This window comes from Sinocyclocheilus grahami, unplaced genomic scaffold (genome assembly GCF_001515645.1).
Source record: "Sinocyclocheilus grahami isolate Dianchi unplaced genomic scaffold, SAMN03320097.WGS_v1.1 scaffold942.1, whole genome shotgun sequence".
In the NCBI taxonomy this organism is placed as follows: domain Eukaryota; kingdom Metazoa; phylum Chordata; class Actinopteri; order Cypriniformes; family Cyprinidae; genus Sinocyclocheilus; species Sinocyclocheilus grahami.
Window position 1 is genome coordinate 840 of NW_015506121.1, and position 19,522 is coordinate 20,361.

The 19,522-nt window shown below is 38.8% G+C and overlaps 2 long non-coding RNA genes across 2 annotated transcripts in view; one reads left to right on the top strand and one right to left on the bottom strand.

Annotated features, from left to right (window-relative positions):
- Positions 1–12,221: 12,221 nt before the first annotated feature.
- Positions 12,222–14,568, bottom strand: LOC107564507 (uncharacterized). Its single transcript, XR_001606243.1, has 3 exons — positions 14,270–14,568; positions 13,797–13,905; positions 12,222–12,389 (listed from the first exon to the last, which is right to left on the bottom strand). It is a non-coding gene; the product is annotated as an uncharacterized lncRNA (long non-coding RNA).
- Positions 14,569–18,198: 3,630 nt separating this feature from the next.
- LOC107564506 (uncharacterized) overlaps positions 18,199–19,522 on the top strand; it is a 23,368-nt gene continuing 22,044 nt past the window's right edge. The window contains exon 1 of the long non-coding RNA XR_001606242.1: positions 18,199–18,469. This is a non-coding gene — a long non-coding RNA (uncharacterized lncRNA). The remainder of the gene's footprint in view (positions 18,470–19,522) is intronic.

Genomic DNA, 19,522 nt, shown 5'->3' on the forward strand with positions numbered 1-19,522 from the left:
CAATTGAAACGTCTTATATGTAAGTGTCAATGCATTTAAGAAAAATTTAAGGAATTTAAATCACCATTTTGCTACCCTTTTGCTGCACCTTTGGCTCAGAATGAATTCTGAAATTCTCACTACATTTTGCTACAATTATCACACGGTATTATGATGAAAATGCAATCCCAAGTGTCCTGCCCCTAAGTCTAAATGCATTTAGGAAAAACTGCAATTAAATGATAATTTTGCTTCAGTTTTTGCTTGCACATGTTAAACATATCTAATCAATTTGGGTAATACATTTTCATTTTCATTTTGCAACTTATGAAGTATTAAAATGTTTTTAATTTGCATATTAAAACTAGTGTAGAAAATGGCAAATGTAAATTATATAACTGAATTTTCATTTTGCACTAAATTTTGGACACATGTATGGTAAAATGTAAATTAAAATACAGAACTACATGACCATTTTACGTATTGCATTGCCATTTTGCATATTTCAAATTGAACATTTCAAATTTAATTTTGCTACCCATATGCTTCCATATTTATTTACCATTAGGGATGTTCAATACTAACAAAAAATTTGTCATTGAGTCGTTTATTCAGTTGACTTTGTTATTGAAGTTGTTTGTGTAGGAAAGATTTAATCAATGTTTGGAGTGGCTTTCTGAATTTACAATGTGTTGTTTATAATTTCTTATTTGTTTGTTATTGGTGATTCCAGCTGTCATTCAAGAAGTTATCATTTCCTCCCCCATTGTGGCTGAGCTACACAGTCTTTGTTTTATTTTAAACATAAAACATCCAGAGGAGAATGGCACCTACGCTGGAATTCATACAAATGTAAGGAACATATGTAATGAAACCGTGTATAAAGCATTTTGTTGTGTTGCAGTTTAGTTGAAAATAATCAAAGGGTTAGTTCACTCAAAAATGAAAATTCTTTCATTAATCACTCACCCTCATGTCGTTCCAAACCCGTAATACCTTCATGAAATCTTGATGAAATCTGAGCGCTTTCTGACCCTCCATAGACAGCAAGGGTCCTACCACGATCAAGGCACAGAAACGTAGTATAAGGACATCGTTAAAATGGCCCATGTGACATCAGTGGTTCAACAAATTTTACGAAGCTATGAGAATACTTTTTGTGCGCAAAGTAAACAAAAATAACTTTATTCAATGATTTCTCTCTCCTGGGAGAGTCTGACGCCATTAACGAGAGTACCATGACGCATGCGTGTGCATTCATTTGCCAGTAAACAAGGTTCAGTGCATGCGGGGGTCAGCAGCACCACACGCATGCACCGTAGGTCAGAGAGCTCTCGGATTTCATCAGAAATATCTTAATTTGTGTTCTGAAGATGAACGAAGGTCTTACGGGTTTGGAATGACATGAGGGTGAGTAATTAATGACTCTTATCTCTTTAAGTGTATCATAAAACACTGTTGACAAGATCACATGACGGATGCAATTGGAGACCACTGGAAATGCAAGTTTAGCATTTTATAAACCATGTTTGAACTGGAACTTGATAATTCAATCTCAACCTATTCTGCACGTTACTCTGTACTTCACTTTCATTCATTTAATTTCTTGTCATTTCCAGTCTTCCTGTGAAGAAATCCTGAACGAGGGTCAAAGGTTCAGATGAAGGCAACCTACGCTTCCAAGACTCTTGTATGAACAACTTCGAAAATCCATATACAATTTGAGTTTTTTTCAAATCTCATAGAATCTCATTTCTCATCTCATTTCTCAAATCTCATTTTTCAAATCTCATAGAACTTGGACTGAACATGCAGCAAAAGAAAAATAAAGTCGTTTCCTCAAACTGGCACATGGCAAGATATACTAAAAGCACACAAACACTTGGAGCCCTGCTCTTAATTTAGATTGTATAGTTCCCTTTCAAGGGAACTTCGAACTGCGTCCTCTAGGGGTCGCAATGGGGAACGCCTCACCGTGACCCGTGTCTGAAGCATACATTGAAAAAACACCAACAACACATTGGCCGGCGACAGCCATGAAATCACTACCTATAGTATAAATAAGCGCCGTGAGAACACATCATTCTCTTCTTCGTCTTCACTGACTGTTTTGTTTGAAGCATGCATTGCTGTGGTAAGAGCGATTTCTATTCATATCATTATGGCAAGCACTAGCAAAGCGTTTGTAGGATGTGTGCATCCATGTCCTCGTTATTGACATCTGATGACACACACGATCTATGCGTTGTTTGTTTGGGAGAAGAGCACGCACGCGATGTCCTCGAGGGGGCAATCTGCATGCACAGAGCGTTTTCCAATGAAAAAGCTCCACTCTCATTTGTCTCTCTTTTCGAGGAAAGAGGGGCACCCATCTGCTAAACATCACTCCCCTCACCATTGAGGGTTATTGCGAGCATGGTACTTTCTTTTGAGCGTTTGAATTTGAGCGTTCTCCCTTCTGAGGAGTTGGATTCCTCACTCCGTGGGCTGTCCTCGTGGTAGTGTTTAGCAGTGCTCCCCTTTTATCAAAGGGTTACCTATGAGCACGCTACTCCTTTCTGAATTCAGAGTTCTCCTCTCTCGTGAGAGTTGAGTTCTCCGTATTCGCAGAGCACCTGGAACCAGCAGCATCAGGCGAACTAGGCCCTTCCTCCGCCTCTCTGATGCGCTGAGTTGTTTGGCTAGCTTGCAGTACGCTTTCCCTTCTGGTTTCGAACGATCATGCTGTAGGTCGAGCCACCTCTCGTTGAGAGCTGGGTGTTGTGCTCCCTCAGCTAAGGTAACTTACTGCTAGCCGTTCCAGCATTGGAACATGCTGTAGGTCGAGCCCCCTTCTCGATTGAGAACTGGATGTGTTGCTCCCTCAGCTAAGTAACTGCCAGCTGTTCCAGCATTGGAACATGTTGTAGGTCGAGTCCCCTCTCGATTGAGAGCTGGGTGTTTGCTCCCTCAGCTAAAGATTTACTGCTAGCCACTCCAGCATTATACCTTAGATCGACTCTTTCAGAGTGCCACGAGGGCCCCTTGGGATGCACCATTTCCATCTATGGGCTGCTCTTTCAGAGTGCCACGAGGGCCCCTTGGAACTATATTTTTAAATCCATGTTATGGGAAGTGTGCATGTGAAGTCTTTGTACACTTTCTTTGTACACAAATCCACACTGTGGTAAGTTTGCACGCTAGTACTTTGTGTTCTTTCTAAAATCCTGTATGGTAAGAGTTACGCACGGCAGCTTCGTGCTCTTTCTTGAGTTGGTTAAAGCCCCGGTTCCACCTTGGGCACCACTCCACCTATGTATCCTACTTTAACAGGGTGTTGCTACTAGGGGTCTCTTGAGACAGTTCCTTCAGCATATGCAGAGCATGTGGTAGCCCCTGTGTGACAGGCCAAGACTTAGTATGATTCTAGGCTCTTGGTCGTATTCCCTTAAAGGAATCTATTCCAAGCCTTGTGCTCTACCCCGGTCCCAGGAGTTCTGGCCCTAACAGGTAAGTTTTGGGGGTATGTAGCTTAGGCCTTTGGCCATAGGGGATAATGTCACTGACAGCCATCTTAAAGGGTTAGTTCACCCAAACATTTAAATTAGCCCATAAATTACTCACCCTGAAGTCATCCTAGGTGTATATGACTTTCTTCTTTCAGACGAATCCAGTCAGAGTTATATTAAAAATTGTCTTTGATCTTTCAAGCTCTATCGTTGTACTCAGCGGGTGTTGCAGTGCTTCGGTTCAAATGACGTGAAATAAAAAGCACCCTTCCACAAAAAAAAGTCTCACACGGCTCCGGGGTGTGAACAAAGGCCTCCTGAAGCAAATCGATGCATTTTTGTAAGAAAAATATCCATATTCAAAATGTAATAATCACTTGAATCTAGCTTGCGCTCACTGTTTTAAATGGAAGCAGTTCCCGTAGCTGTTTCTGTGTACAACTGCTGGCGCAAGCTAGATTCAAGTTATTATTATGTTTTGAATATGGATATTTTTCTTACAAAAACGCATCGATTCGCTACAGAAGGCCTTTGTTCACCCCGTGGAGCCGTGTGAGACACTTTTTTTTGTGGAAGGGTGCTTTTTTTACATCATTTGAACCGAAGCACTGCAACACCCGCTGAGTACAACGATAGAGCTTGAAAGATCAAAGACAATTTTTAATATAACTCCGACTGGATTCGTCTGAAAGAAGAAAGTCATATACACCTAGGATAACTTCAGGGTGAGTAATTTATGGGCTAATTTAAATGTTTGGGTGAACTAACCCTTTAACGTCCCAGGGGCAACTCCCATGGCTATGGTAGAGTTGGTACTTAGTGCTCGCCATGGTTTCTGGCATGCACTTCCCTCAGCATGGTGGCATGGGTATACCGTTCCCCATAGCGACCCCTAGAGGACGCAGTTCGAAATTCCCTTGAAAGGAAAACGTCTCAGGTTACATATGTAACCATGGTTACCTGAGTAGGGAACGAGACACTGCGTCCTCTAGGTTTCTTGCCATGCTTCATGAATCTTTGTTCTTTATTTTCAAATGCTGTACAAAGTTCTTTTTTTTTTTTTTTTGCAGTACCATGTCAATTGTAGATGCAGATAATTTGGCATTAATTAGAGGTTTGTAATCTAACTTAAACGGTTAGTTCACCCAAAATATTATATGAAAAATCTTGTTCCAATCCTGTTAGACTTTTGTTCATTTTTGGAACACTTAATGAAGATCCTTTTAATGAAATCTGACAGCTGCACCTTATTGGACCTTGAAATGGTAATTGTAGGCTGTCAATGGAGGGACAGAAAGCACAGATATTTCATTAAAAGTGCTCTTCATTTGTGTTCCAAAGATGAATGTAAATCTTATGGATTTGGAACGGTATGAGGGTGAGTAACTGATGACAGAATTCACATTTTTGGGTGAACTGTCCTTCTAAATAATATTGTGTTATCTTGTAGGAAAATGGTGTCAACTCTGGAACATTTCACTTGACTATTGACTATAAGTCTATAGCAGTTGTTATTAATGTCAGTCCTGTCTTTGTATTAATTTTTTCCCATGTATTTGAAAATGTTTTGAATCTTGACTGTTTCACAGTGAAGTTTCTTTGTGACCACTATTTGGTGCAACACCAATATTGTACAAGTACCTACTCATGTTTTCTTTTTCCTGCCTGTTGCTGTTTCAAACCAAAGTGTTCCACAATACAAGCATTTTCAATGGTGCTTTACACATTGTTAAATTAATTGATGTCATAATATTTTTGTCTTCACCTGCTTATTCATTTATTTAAGGCAAATAAAAGCTACTGAACGCACTTTTAAGAATGTTTACATGAGGTAAAAATAAACCATGTTCAATTTGTATATATTGTGCTGGATTTATTTGCTACTAAAGATAGGCCTATGCTATAATTTTTTAGAAATTCCTGCATAACGGATTGTCCGTTTATGGTACAGAAGAAAATGTATGTAAATTTAACAGAAAATGTCCTGGTAATTTATTTTTTATTTTTTTAATTGTCTAAATTGTTCCGTTCCTGCATAACGGATTGTCCGTTTATGGTACAGAAGAAAATGTATGTAAATTTAACAGAAAATGTCCTGGTAATTTTTTATTTTTTTTTAATTGTCTAAATTGTTCCTATGGTCACCGTGGTTTATACCTGGCTCGGCGTTCGTGGGATGTGAGATATGCCTGTCATCTGCCCATTATACCGGACCAGTGGCAGTCGGCTGATTTCTGCGCTCCTCCTCGATTGCGCGTCCAAAGAAGGGGTGTGAATCTTCAAAATATTAAATCATTGAAGTATGTCCGTCAATCACAAGCACAAACTTCTGTCTCTCACGTTAAGATGGCCTTGGTAAATGCCAGATCTGTGTCTAATAAGACTTTTATTTTGAATGACTTTTTTACTAGACACGAATTAGATTTCTTATTTTTAACTGAGACCTGGACTGGAGCGGGTGAGTCATCCGTTTTTGGCGAACTTTGTCCTTTAAACTGTTGTTTTTTTTAGCACTCCGAGATGTGTTGGAAAAGGAGGTGGAGTGGCTATGGTTTTCAGGAACTGGTTTAAATCTTGGACTGTCTCTGCTGGGAACTTTACCACTTTTGAATCTCAATGTGTTCTGATAGATTCTGCTACCACTCCGCTATTCTGTGTTTTGGTCTACAGGCCCCCAAAGCCAGATAAACATTTTATAAAAGAGTTTTCTGAATTTGTTTCTCATATTATCACATCGTATGATCGTCTGTTAATTTTAGGTGATTTTAATATTCATGTTTGCTGTCCTGGAAAGCCCATGGTTGCTGAGTTTATCCATGTTTTAGATTCTTTTGGTTTTTTTCAGCATGTTGATAAGGCTACACATGTACTTGGCTACACCCTGGACCTTATCATGTCTTATGGGTTTTCCATTGATAACATAAACATTGAAGATGCTTGCTTTTCAGATCATAAGCCCATTGTATTTAATGTCACCCTAACTAGCTTTTTGGGTACTATAAAAACTATAGGTTTTTATTCTCGTTGCATCAACTCTCTTACTGCTAATCAGTTTTCAGATATGTATCATAGTAATGAAGTGTCCACAGCAATTTCAGTTGCTGCTGAACATTCCTCAAGTCCAGATGATCTAATTTCTCTCTTTAACTCTTCCTGTTCAGATATCCTGGATTTTATAGCTCCCATGAAATATAAATGTCCAAAATTTAAATCACAACCATGGCTGGATGACTCCACTTGTTTGCTTAGATTTGTCGAAAAGCAGAGCGGCGATGGAAAAAAGATCATCTTACTGTCTCTGTTGACATTTTTAAAGAATCCCTGGAGATCTTTCAGAAGGCAGCAAAAATAGCTAGAGCTAAATATTTTTCTGATATTATCAATAAACATTCTCATACCCCTAAAATCTTATTTAGCACTATAAATTCAATAATTAATCCTCGCATCTCATATGAAGTTGAACAATCACCAGATATTTGTGAGAGATTTTTGAGATTTTTTATTGAAAAGATTGCTGGTATTCAATCTTAATTTGTTCCTCTTTGTTCTAGCTCTTTGGTCGACTGTTCCGTTTCTTCAGCTACCTTGTGCAGCTTTCAGCCGGTGTCTCTCTCCGAGTTAAGGGAATTAGTGATGCAGATGAAATCTTCAAATTCAACTTATGATGCTGTTCCCTCTGACTTTTTTAAAGTTGCTTTTGATACAATTGGTCCTAGTATTCAAGTAATTATTAATTCTTGCTTAGTTTCTGGCACTGTCCCTGCGTTTTTGAAGCATGCAGTTGTTCAGCCATTGCTTAAAAAACCCAATGCCGATATTAATTGCTTGAATAACTATCGTCCTATTTCAAAACTCCCATTTCTTTCAAAAGTTCTGGAAAGAGTTGTCCTGTCACAATTACTTCCTTTTTTTAAATCAACTCATACACTTGAACCTTTTCAATCAGGTTTCACTACCCACCACAGTACTGAAACCGCTTTATTAAAAGTGATGAATGATTTGCTACTGTCAGTTGATTCTGGTGATAATGCAGTTTTGGTTTTATTGGATCTTAGTGCTGCCTTTGATACAGTTGATCATAATATCCTTCTGTCATGCCTTGAACATTGGGTCGGCATAAAGGGTACAGCACTTAGCTGGTTTGAGTCGTATCTGAAATCCAGGTCATTTTCAGTGTCTGTTGGCCAATTTATCTCATCATCTGCCTCTCTTCTTTATGTTAAAATGCTGGATGTCAAATAACTTCCTGCAGCTCAACAATGATAAAACTGAGGTGATTCTCTTTAGTCCCTCTAAAACAAGAAATTCTGTTGCTGGGAAGAAAACCCGGGCTATTAATTGAATGTGAAACTGTTGTTATTGCCAATATTAAATTTTTTTTATTATTATTATTATTTTTTATTATTTTACTTTATTTTAGAATTTACTGTATTTTATTATTGGTTTTGTTCAGCACTTTGGTCAGTGTAACACTGAATTTTAAATGTGCTCTATAAATAAAACTTACTTACACTTCATGCTTCCTTCTGCTGACCAGCTTTTGAAGATGCTGATTTCATTTTCCAGCAGGATTTGGGACCTGCCCACACTGCCAAAAACACCAAAAGTTGGTTAAATGACCATGGTGTTGGTGTGCTTGACTGGCCAGCAAACTCACCAGACCTGAACCCCATAGAGAATCTATGGGGTATTGTCAAGAGGAAAATGAGAAACGAGAGACTTATTAAATTGTTTACTTATGAAATTATAACATTTCGTTTTGTTGTGATTTCTGCTGCCAGCTCGTTTTCAAGAATATGCCTACATAATGTTAAACACGACTTCACTTTAAACCTTAAAATAAATAAAATTTCTGCAATCGTTTAACCTTTACTTGTCATGTAATGTTTACTTTGATTGTCATGGGCCACAAAAGGTGTTTTCTCCGACATGCTGTGACTGACAATAGAACTATAAAATACACCAAAAACGCAACATAATTATGAAATGAAACAATTTTTTTAGTGCACTGTAATCCAAATCTTCCGAATCCATACGACTGCGAGGAACAGACCCAAATCCAAGCCTTTTTTTGGCGATCTTCTTCTCCATCCCGAGCAGCGAGTCTAGTGACCGTGAGCAGCAAAGCCCGCGCTGACTGACGCGCTCTTTACAAATTCAAATGTTGCTGCTTCAAACGACAGGTTTTACGGCAGGATAATCAAACGCTCATTAGCTCTCGCCTGCATTCGTCACAGATTGCGACAAGCCGTGTTTCTGTGTTTGAATGATGCGCACGTGCCTTCACGAGTTCTCGGAGTGGATCGGGAAAATTATCTGGATGATATTTTCAGCGATTAACAACATAAATTCTGTTGATCACACAAACCTACTGTATTCCGCCAGAGAGGACTGCGGGTGCAACGCATCATAATTTAGATTACTTTTGATACTGCTTTTGACATTTTTGCAATAAATAAATGATTGTAATTGCATTTATCTGTCTGTCATGTTTTTCTTATACTGTACAGAAATGTTTAGGTTTATAAGTAGGAGTGGAATTAGCAACTATAAAAATATTTTAATGCTATATTAAATGGTTATTTTCCTGCGTATTTCGGTCATTTGCGTTTTATTCATTCCAAACTGAGGGTCCAACATTGCAGCTTGTGCATAGATTTATGACTTAAATGGTGCATCAAAGCTATGGTCCTCAGGCTCTGCCATATGAAGTGCAATGAAGATGCCCGAGAACCTTTGCTGGAGTGACTCCCGGAGCGCTCTGATCAATGGCCTGCAGAGGCTCTTTGGCGAATCCATCAGAATTAGATGAGTGTTCAGGTCAAGCACTGTTGGAACAACCATGCTGATTGTGATGATCTTTTCTCCCTCTGTTAATTCAGTTGCTTCAGCAAAATGTCCAAGAATAAAACAAAATTCTCTCAACTGGGCCCACCCTCTTGTTGTGATGACAACATTTTTAAAGTCAGGAGAGCACATTTCTGTCAAGTTGGTGTGATCCAGCTCCGTAATGGCCTTTATTTGCTTGAAGGTGGAATTCCATCGTGTTACAGTTGCCACTGGAATGCTTTTGCCATTGCCAAAGACTGCCTCAAACTTGTCTTTGAAAATTGTGCCGCTATGCAGTAGAGTTGCAAGCTTTGACACTTTGGACATTGCTTGAGAAAGGCACTTCACCTCCTTTAATCCATCGCCCACTACTAGCTGAAGACTGTGAGCAAAACAGGACAGCCGTTGCCGGGAACCTAGGGTAAAGTTCCTATCCAACGGTTCACCAACCATGTCCTCCTCATCCTCACTATCATCAGAGTGGTCTTCTGCCATCACAAATTTAAAAGCTTTTTTCATGTTAGATGCGTTATCTGTGATAATAAATTCTACCTTATCATTTATATTGTATTCTTCCAATATTTCATCGAATGCAGCTACAATGTTGTCAGCATTGTGACACCCTTTAAATCTTCTGCAGTCAAGGAGGAAAGACTTCAGAGTGTATTCATTAGCTGTGGAGTTACAAACATGAGCTGTTACTCCTAGGTAAGACCTCAAGGTGCGATCTGACCATATGTCAGCCGTAACAGAGACAAATTTCTGATCTGCCAGACTGGATTTGAGACACTCTTTGACTCTGGTCACTAGTTGAGGTATCTGTTTGAAGGCTATGGTTGATCTGGCGATTGGGGTGTACCTCTCATCAATGGTGTGTAGAAAATGTCGGAAATGTTGATTCTCTACTATTGATAGGGGCAGGCAGCAGCCAATGATGAGGTCATAGATGATGGCTTGGTTGATGGCAAGTTGCCTCGATGAAGAACCACTGTACACTGAAACTTGCAATGTTTGCCGCTGGAATGTATCAATGGTCGGCTGTGACGCCCCCCCCACCCCCTGTCGCTGGCCTGCCCGATACTGCTGTAGCCTGGAAAGAAGAAATGCAGTATCCTCTATTAGTGCTGAAATTTAATAACAGGAGATCAATCAACTTTCTTTTAAAATCATTATAGCAGACATATCCACTGATTTGCATTGATTTTGCCTTTCTAATAGCCCAGCACAATATGAGGAAATTCTGCTATGTGTGATAACAGAGTTTTTGTTTTTTTTACAGCAGTGAGCATTACAACCAATAACATACGATTCCATTGAGTTTATTAATGCAATGGCCAATCAAAGGCATTCAGATGAGTCATCGCTGAAGCGCCAGAGTTTTGTTGAGTGCTGAATTCTGCACTCTGGCGCCTAAATCAACCAACTCTGATATTTCATAGCCCGCTTCGGTGCACATTGCTAAATAACATGTTCATACTGCAATGACAATGAAAATACGATTCATCTTTCAGCCCTATTTCTAACCTCATAAAAAGAGTTGGTAACACTTTAAAATAAGGTGTCATTTGTTAACATTAGTTAATGTATTAACTAACATGAACAAAAAAATTATTTGTTAATGTTATTTAATAAAAATAAAGTTGTTAATTCATTGTTAGTTTTAATGTTAGTTCACAGTGCATTAATGTTAAACACAACTTGTCATTTGAATAATGCATTAGTGAATGCTGAAATTAAAGTGAACTAATACTAGTTAACGTTATTGTAAAATTTTAATAGCAGAGCTACTGCAAGGGATTTTTAGTGCTGGAAATCCATTTATCCTTTGCTGAAACTCCCGCGTCTTCATGGAGAGCGCAGGTCATGGTTGCTTACCAACGGCAGACGCCACGGGAGCGCAAGCACAGAGCGCAGGCTACAGAGTGCTTTGGAAAGAAGGAGAAAGCTGCGCGCCTTTGTTTTCCATGCGTTTTCAGGCGCGACATGCAAATGTGGTTTTGTTTTGAAAAAGCATATTGCTGGACTCGATCGAGACCAACGAGAACACTTGGCGAGTCCAATGACCAAGTCCGAGTGCAAACACCAACGAGTCCGAGACAAGTCCGAGACCATAGAAAAATGTCTCGAGTCCGAACTCGGACTACAGCACTAATTAATACCTACATGTAAAGATGAGACCAGGCTGTTATATTTGATCTATGTACTAAGTATATAATAATTAATAAAGTAATTAATAAGAAATCTAACTGTAAATGTCCAAGAGAGGGTTTAAAAAAAATTGTAAATTAAACACTTAAAAAAAAAATTATAATAAAACAGTAAAAAATTAAATGCTTATTAGCGGTTCATGTGTTATGTTCAAGAAATAAGTATGTTGCTGATTCCCATCTGAAATTGATTCAAATGTGCAGTCCTTTAGGAAATAGGAGTCCATATAATCACTTTGCCTGCTTCTTTAATTGAAAACACAGATTCATGCCCCCAACCCACCAATCAATATGCAGCAATGGACTGTTTACTTTAATTTATCAGTACAAATACATGATGCAATCAGAAAAATGTAGTGTCTACATTCACCTGCACTTTCAAATGTGCCAGCTAGACAAGTTCTATCCAGTGAAGGTAATATAGTAATGATTGTGCCGCATGTTTGCTCTGTCACAACACATCCCCAAGAATGCATCTCAATTTTCAAAGACAAATGTTTTCTATATTACAGCCATGTGTTTCATTGATTCTTCCCTAAAATATGAATCTATAGGAACTCTTGTAGACCAACAGAGGCTTGAAAGGAACAAATTGATTATAAAAGAAACTCAATCTTTGAACAGAAGCAAGAATTTGGAGCCTGACGTTTTTCTCCACTATGCCCTCATTTTTAGCCTCTGTTCACTATTTTATGGAATGTGAGATACACACCTCATGTCGGTCCGGCAGAGATGCGTGACTCGTGACTTTTTCGACCCCAGTGGCTCGATTAGAAAGAAGCTGCAGAAAACTTGTGCCCGTGCTCCTCTGACAGCCACAGCGGCATGCTCAACAGAAGTGGAGGACACAAACAAGGACCCCATGGAATGATCAGACTGCCACATCCTGCAGGAAGAGGATGGAAAAGTTGTAATTGAAAAATCATGTAGGCTGATACCACAAACAGCACTACAAGCTCATTATGGGGTGGCTCAATTACAGCCATGCAGCAGGTTAACGGGATTACAGGTGCAGTGGCGTGCATGTCATGAGGTGCCATTGTCAAGGAATTTACTCTTTACTGTGGTAATTTGCCACTGAATTTGCTAAATTAAATCCAAAATGGAACCTGTGTTAAGTCTCAATTTTCTGCTGAAAGGCATCATTCCAGCAAGCTAATTTAAATGGCATTAATATTATTTGTCCCAGATGTTAATACGGATTAGTGAAGATGAAATACCTTTGAGAATAAAGTACAAAGCTCTTGCTCTCAATTCATTCTGTGGGCATCATCTCATTACATGGTCTCAAACTACTTTATTGCTGTGCTGTACCCAGCTGTACCTAGATACTCACAGGACTACAGGCTTTTGGTAATAATCCTCAAGTTTCTTAATGTCTGACCTTGATTTTACAAATATTGCCCAGTTTGCAACTTCATTTCAGTTGAGTTGAGTTGTCATCAGTTGGGAGGATGACATGCACGTTACATTTACATGTAGTTTAGAATTTACTTGAACATTGTGACCAAAATTACAGAAAATGAAACTTAATCTGATAAGAAGTTTATACATGTCATTTTTTTTAAATGACATTTGAACCACATTTATATTTATAAATAAAATTCATAAAAAAATAGTATTAGTTACATGCTGTTGTAGATTTTAATATTTTAAAATAGATTTTTAATTTGAATTTAAATTTATTAGAATTTTTGCTGGGGGGGCTAAACACTTTTTTTAGTTTTCAGTGTTAGTTTAAAAAAGTGTTAGTATAAATAATATATTAGAATAAAATCTGATTTTTTTTTTGTTTTTGTTTTATTTTAATGTATGATTCATATATTTATGATAAAATACAATATTTTTGCACGTTACATTTACATGTAGTTTAGAATTTACTTGAACATTGTGACCAAAATTACAGAAAATGAAACTTAATCTGATAAGAAGTTTATACATGTCATTTTTTTTAAATGACATTTGAACCACATTTATATTTATAAATAAAATTCATTTTATTATAGTATTAGTTACATGCTGTTGTAGATTTTAATATTTTAAAATAGATTTTTAATTTGAATTTAAATTTATTAGAATTTTTGCTGGGGGGGCTAAACACTTTTTTTAGTTTTCAGTGTTAGTTTAAAAAAGTGTTAGTATAAATAATATATTAGAATAAAATCTGATTTTTTTTTTGTTTTTGTTTTATTTTAATGTATGATTCATATATTTATGATAAAATACAATATTTTGTAGTGAATTTGCTTTTGCCAACCTAGGAAGGCAAATTAGTGTAATGATGGGTACTCACGTCACCGATGACGTTATCATTTTTGGATCACGTGTCACTTAAGGTGTGGTCATGAGTACATCACATAAGAAAGATTGGTGGTGGGATCTCTAACTTGTAGAACCTCTTTCTGTATCATCAACACAAGGAAGACACAAGTGTAATAAAATAGATTTTATTAACAAAAGATAGACAAGAGTAATCAACAACGACTAAATGAATACCATGAATGAAAAAGGAATAAAGTGCATAAGATGCATAAAATGTAAGTGATTATGATGGGTGTTGCTATGTCAGAGCTACTTTATCTGGAAAGATAAACTGTTGCTACTCTGAAACAAATAAGGTGAAGAACCTTATTATGTATCAAACAAATACATGAAACATTATTTGTTATCAATTGCAATCAGCTATATATTATTAGAAAAATCATAAACTGATAATATGCAACAATGCCAAGGTCTCTGGAAGAGGTTTGGATAAGTGATAGTTACGTTCCCTGTAGTTGAGTGAGCAGTCCGGTGGCGGTGACTTCTTCCACTGGTTGAGCTGGTAACAATGTAGTGGGGAAAGGAGCAGGAATCTGTTTCAACAGTCTTGAACACGAAGCACTGTAGGATACTGATCTCCTGGAGCACCAAAGGGTCCTAAAATCTGGAACAGGCAGATGTGGCCCTGGAGTAGGTGTAGAAGGTCCCTGCCTGGAACACGCAAGCAAAAGTACCTTGAAGTAAAGGTTTGCTCGCAGGAGTTTAACCTTTTTGCAAATGTTTGTGTGTCTTCTGCCACTCTGGGCTAGAGACTCAGAACTTGGCCGATCCGCTTTGTCTCTCTAGGATGGAGACTCAGGATGTGCTGCATCTGTTATTGTCTCGCTGGACAAAGACTCTAAACGTAGAATATCTCTCTCTTCACAGGCTGGAGGCTCATAACGTGGTTGTATCTGTTGCATCCTCACAAGCTGGAGACTCAGGACTTGGTATCTGTTATTGCCTCTTCCCACATGGGCCAGAGGCTCAGAACATTACTGTTTATGTCTCTCGGGGTGGGAGATTCAGAACGAGTGTATCTGCTAGTGTCTCACCCTTGCAGGCCGGAGACTCAGAACGCTGTATCCGCTATTGTCTCTCTGGATGGGAAACTCAGAACAGAGGTATCGTTTGCCGTCTCCCCTGTAGTGGGCCACATGCTACGGATGGTTGTGTCTGTTGATGCCTTCCCTGTAACAGTCCGGAGACTCAGAACGGAGATTGATCTGCTATTGTCTCACCCTTGCGGGGCTCAGACTCAGAACTTCAGTGTTTCTGTCCTTTGTACCAAAGGTCTTCTTCTTGCCCTCTAATGCTGCGTTCACACCAAACGCGAATAGAGCGTCTGGCGCGAATGATTTCAATGTTAAGTCAATGTAAAGACGCGTTTACGCGCGTCTGGAGGTCTCGCGGCGCGAATGAGGCGTGGCGCGGAAGACGCGAATTCGCCTCATTCGCGCGTCTAGTTCGCGCGAATGACGCGAATTGACGCGCGAATTGAGCGTTTCGCGCGATACGCGCGTTACGCAAAATTTGGAACAATCGGACCCCCACAGCCCACAGTAGGCTTTAAAAAAAATGAGGCAGCAGGCTCTGCAGGAAACGCAGAATGCCCTCCTTCCTCTTCTCCTACATTTTGTTACCTGAGGCTCTTCCACGTTCCAAGCGATTCTGTCTCTGTATGTAAATAGTTTGTACATGTTGTATTTTTTTAAGTTTATATTCAAATTATTTTATGTTTGGCCTGAATAAATTATTTTGAAATATGACTAAATGCCTGGTGTGGTTCTAATGCACAACAAAGCAAGTGTTTTATCACATAAAAACTTGATTTCAATATATGACACATATTCATTTTGTATTGAATGCTATTTATTCCATATCTAAATCTTGATTATATGAAACATGTATTATAATGTAAAGACAACCAATATACTTTACCATATGTGTCTGGACAGTGTTGTGTGAGGAAAACAAAGAAATCACAGGACAGGTTAATTACTTTTGGAAAACGGTAACTCCCTCGATGAATGCTCGATCAACATCAGCCATCTTGCAAATAGACAACCGCCTAGCACTTGCCCCTCCCACAAGAAGCGGATTTCGCCTCGGACGCGCGTCAATTTCGCTTCAAACGCTTGTTTTTTACGCTGGTCTATTTCGCTCTAGACGCGCGAATGCATTCAAAATGTTCAAGCGGCAAACTAGACGCGGTAGACGCGAATTTGACGCTCTATTCGCGTTTGGTGTGAACGCAGCATAAGAGGTGTCTGGCTGTTGTCCTAGCATCTGATGGCATTGGACAATTTGCTTATGTTAGTCCACCAAGATCCAATCAAAATGTAGTAATGCTTTGTCCAATATTGTGGTCAGAGAGGGGCCCCACCAAGGTTATTTTCATAAACAAAAACTAAAACTGAGACGAAAACGATTTATCAAAAAAACATTTTCGTAAACTGAAATAAAATAAAAATGTCAAAATAAATGAAAAACTAAAACTAAACTAACAAAAGTTATTGAAAAACTAACTGAATAAAATAATTTTCAAAAATAAATAATCGTTTTCGTAATCATAATTCTGTTCTCACCCCATGGCAGAAAAATATATGAGATGTGTGGCGGTTTAGGGAAATACCTGTAAATGGCGCATCATGGACGTGAGGTTATGCTGACAGAGAGACGCAAAGCAGTTTAAAGCAGATCCTGCACGGGTCCTGTTCAGTAAACCCGCATCAGCAGTACTTAACAGAACACCCGACCCGTTATCAATATCTGACAGCAGCACTAATTTAATTCTGTACCCAACCCGTTTGACATAAAGACTGCGACCCGAACCGCACTCGCATTACATCTACTACATCAGGTAGGCAAAATTATTTATTTTCTCATGTAACACAAGAAATCAAGCCAACATTAGGCATTCTAAGTCGATGCTCTGAAGAAAAATAGACAAGTAGAGCAATATGGTAATTAACAGAAAAAAAAGATGAGAACGCGCATCCATTCTGTAAACAATAAAAAACTTTTGCCTACATATTGTGAACAATCTGGGGTGTGTTTCCCATACAACTACGTAATTCGCTGATTAACCACCATAGTACAATGCATCGTTGTGGAAACGAACTAGCTAGTCACGACTGTTTCCCGAATCATGGTACCTGTGTCGCAGATCCATCGTTTAAACCACATTGGTTTGAGCTGTCTTTATGACATTGTTCTTCTTCTTCTTCTTCGATCTAATAGACGACTGGTGCCATGAGCACATACCGCCACCTATAGTACTTTGGTTTTATTTTCTCTTTTCTTTGACTCGAATTACACTTTTGAAATGATGTTACGTAGGAGTGGAGTAATAACGCAACGATCATTTGTTCAGCAATCAATTATATATGTACACACACAAAGTTAAAAATGTGCTCTTTTCTGATCCCAATGTCTATAATTTCACAATTTCATATAAATACCATTTCTTATTTAATATTGATAGGCTACATAAGCACAACTGAAAAAATATGTATTTTTTTAAAACTGTGATGTGCTGTTGCTTATTTTGCTCAATAATTGTTCATATTTAAGTCCCCTTGCCATTCAGCCATGTGTTCATGAAAATGTCATGAAAACCCTTATTTTCAAAGCATGAAATTGCAGTTCTTTTGGAGGAGGTGGAAAATAATAAAATCCAGCTATTTTCAAAGCTGAAAAACAGCATTACAAATGCTGACAAAAAGAAAATCTGGGCAGAAATCACTCAAAAAATAAATGTTGCTGGATATGGGTACGAACGAAGCCCAGACGAAGTCAGGAATAAGTGGAGGGACTTCGCAAGTGTGACAAAACGGAGGGCTGCGGCATGTAAGAGGGAAGCAAACAAGACTGGTGGGGGTATCAATTCATTCCCTCCTCTCACTACAGAGGAAGAGAAAGTTTTGGCCATCCTGGGACCTGAAGCATTGGAAGGGATCCTTGGAGGTATAGATGCATGTGCATCAACCAGGTCTTTGCCTTCAAAGTTCCGGCCTCCAACATCAGGCCCTCTCCAGTCTGGCCCTTCAACATCAGGCCTTCTCCAGCCTGGCTCTTCAACATCAGGCCTTCTCCAGCCTGGGCCTTCAAAATCACCAAAGGGTCCTGGTCTATTGTTCTCTTCCCCTTATTCACCTCCGTCTGAGGTCTCCTCATGTGCTGAGCAACGTCCTCTGACACAGAAGGCAACGCAGAAGTCAGGCAGTGTATATAAATGCCTGCATAGGGACACATTTTACCCCCCTTGACTCACTATCTGATGATGCCATCTTAAGAAAATTCCGGCTTCCAAGGGCCAAGATCTTTGAACTACTACAGGTTGTGAAACCATATCTTCAGAGGGCAACAAAAAGAAACAACGCCTTAAGTTCAGCGGTGCAGTTGTTAGCTACACTGCATTATTATGCTGTTGGAAGTTTTATGGAGGTGGTGGGTGATGGCCTGGGGCTCAGCAAATCTTCAGTCAGCAAAACTGTGACAGCAGTAACACCTTTGCTGTTACAGCTTATGAAGAACATCCTGATTTCCCCCCAAACTCATGAAGAAATCCAGCTGGCCAATCAACAGTTCTACAGTATTGACAACATCCCCAGAGTGATTGGCATCATCGATGGCACCGTTATCCCAGTGTCAAGCCCTGTGGTAAATGAACCCTTGTACATTTGCAGGAAGGGCTATCCAGCCATTAATGTTCAAATAGTGTGTGATCACCAGGGGATGTTCACTGACATTGTGGCAAAATGGCCTGGAAGCACACATGACTCTTTTGTGTGGGCCAATTCTGCAGTTTGCCAGGTGGCTGAAGAGGGTGGCTTTGGTGATAGCTGGCTGCTGGGAGACAGTGGATATCCTCTTCGCCCCTCCTGACACCTTTGCAGCATCCAGCCACCATTGCAGTTTAAACCATTTGTTTAATCTTACATAACTTCTGTTAAATATTTTGTTTATTTGCCAATATGTCCCCCCCTGGCCCGCAGACTTAAATGAACACTTAAAAAAATTCAAAATACTTTTGCAAACAGTGTATATACTGTGTGTGTGTGTGTGTGTGTATATGTACATACATGCATACATACACACACATTTGTAGAGAATATTCTACATTCTAATTCTGTAAAAACAACAAAATCACTCACTTATTTAGTGAGTTAATTGCTCAATGAGTAATAATTGCTGTTAATACTGTTCATCGTCTGTTTTATTACATCTTAAATAGATTTTTCCGTACATTTCTGCCATATGTACATTAACTGACAGTCACCACTGATAAGCTACCACTAAATATTGTAGAAACTTAATTTGCTGTAAAGTTGCTTTGCAATGATTTGTATTGTGAAAAGCGCTGTACAAATAAACTTGACTTGACTTATTTATAAAAAAAATTTAAATGTTTTTGGGTACATTAATTTACTATAAAAATACTGCGTAATTTGAGTGTTAACACTTAATATAAGTGAAAACCTCTAACATACTGTTTTACCAATATTGTTGTATGAGAAATTTGTCTTTATGAATGTTTTAACAAAGATACTCACTTGACAAACTCACCTTTTCTTCACACAAACGAAACGAAGGCTGCGTTCCAATCGGCATGATTAATGCTTTCAGAGGGCACTTTGAAGGGAGAATAATTGCGAGGGCCACGCTGCTATACGAGCCAATGCAAATTGGCATGCGATTATTGCATCCAGCTGC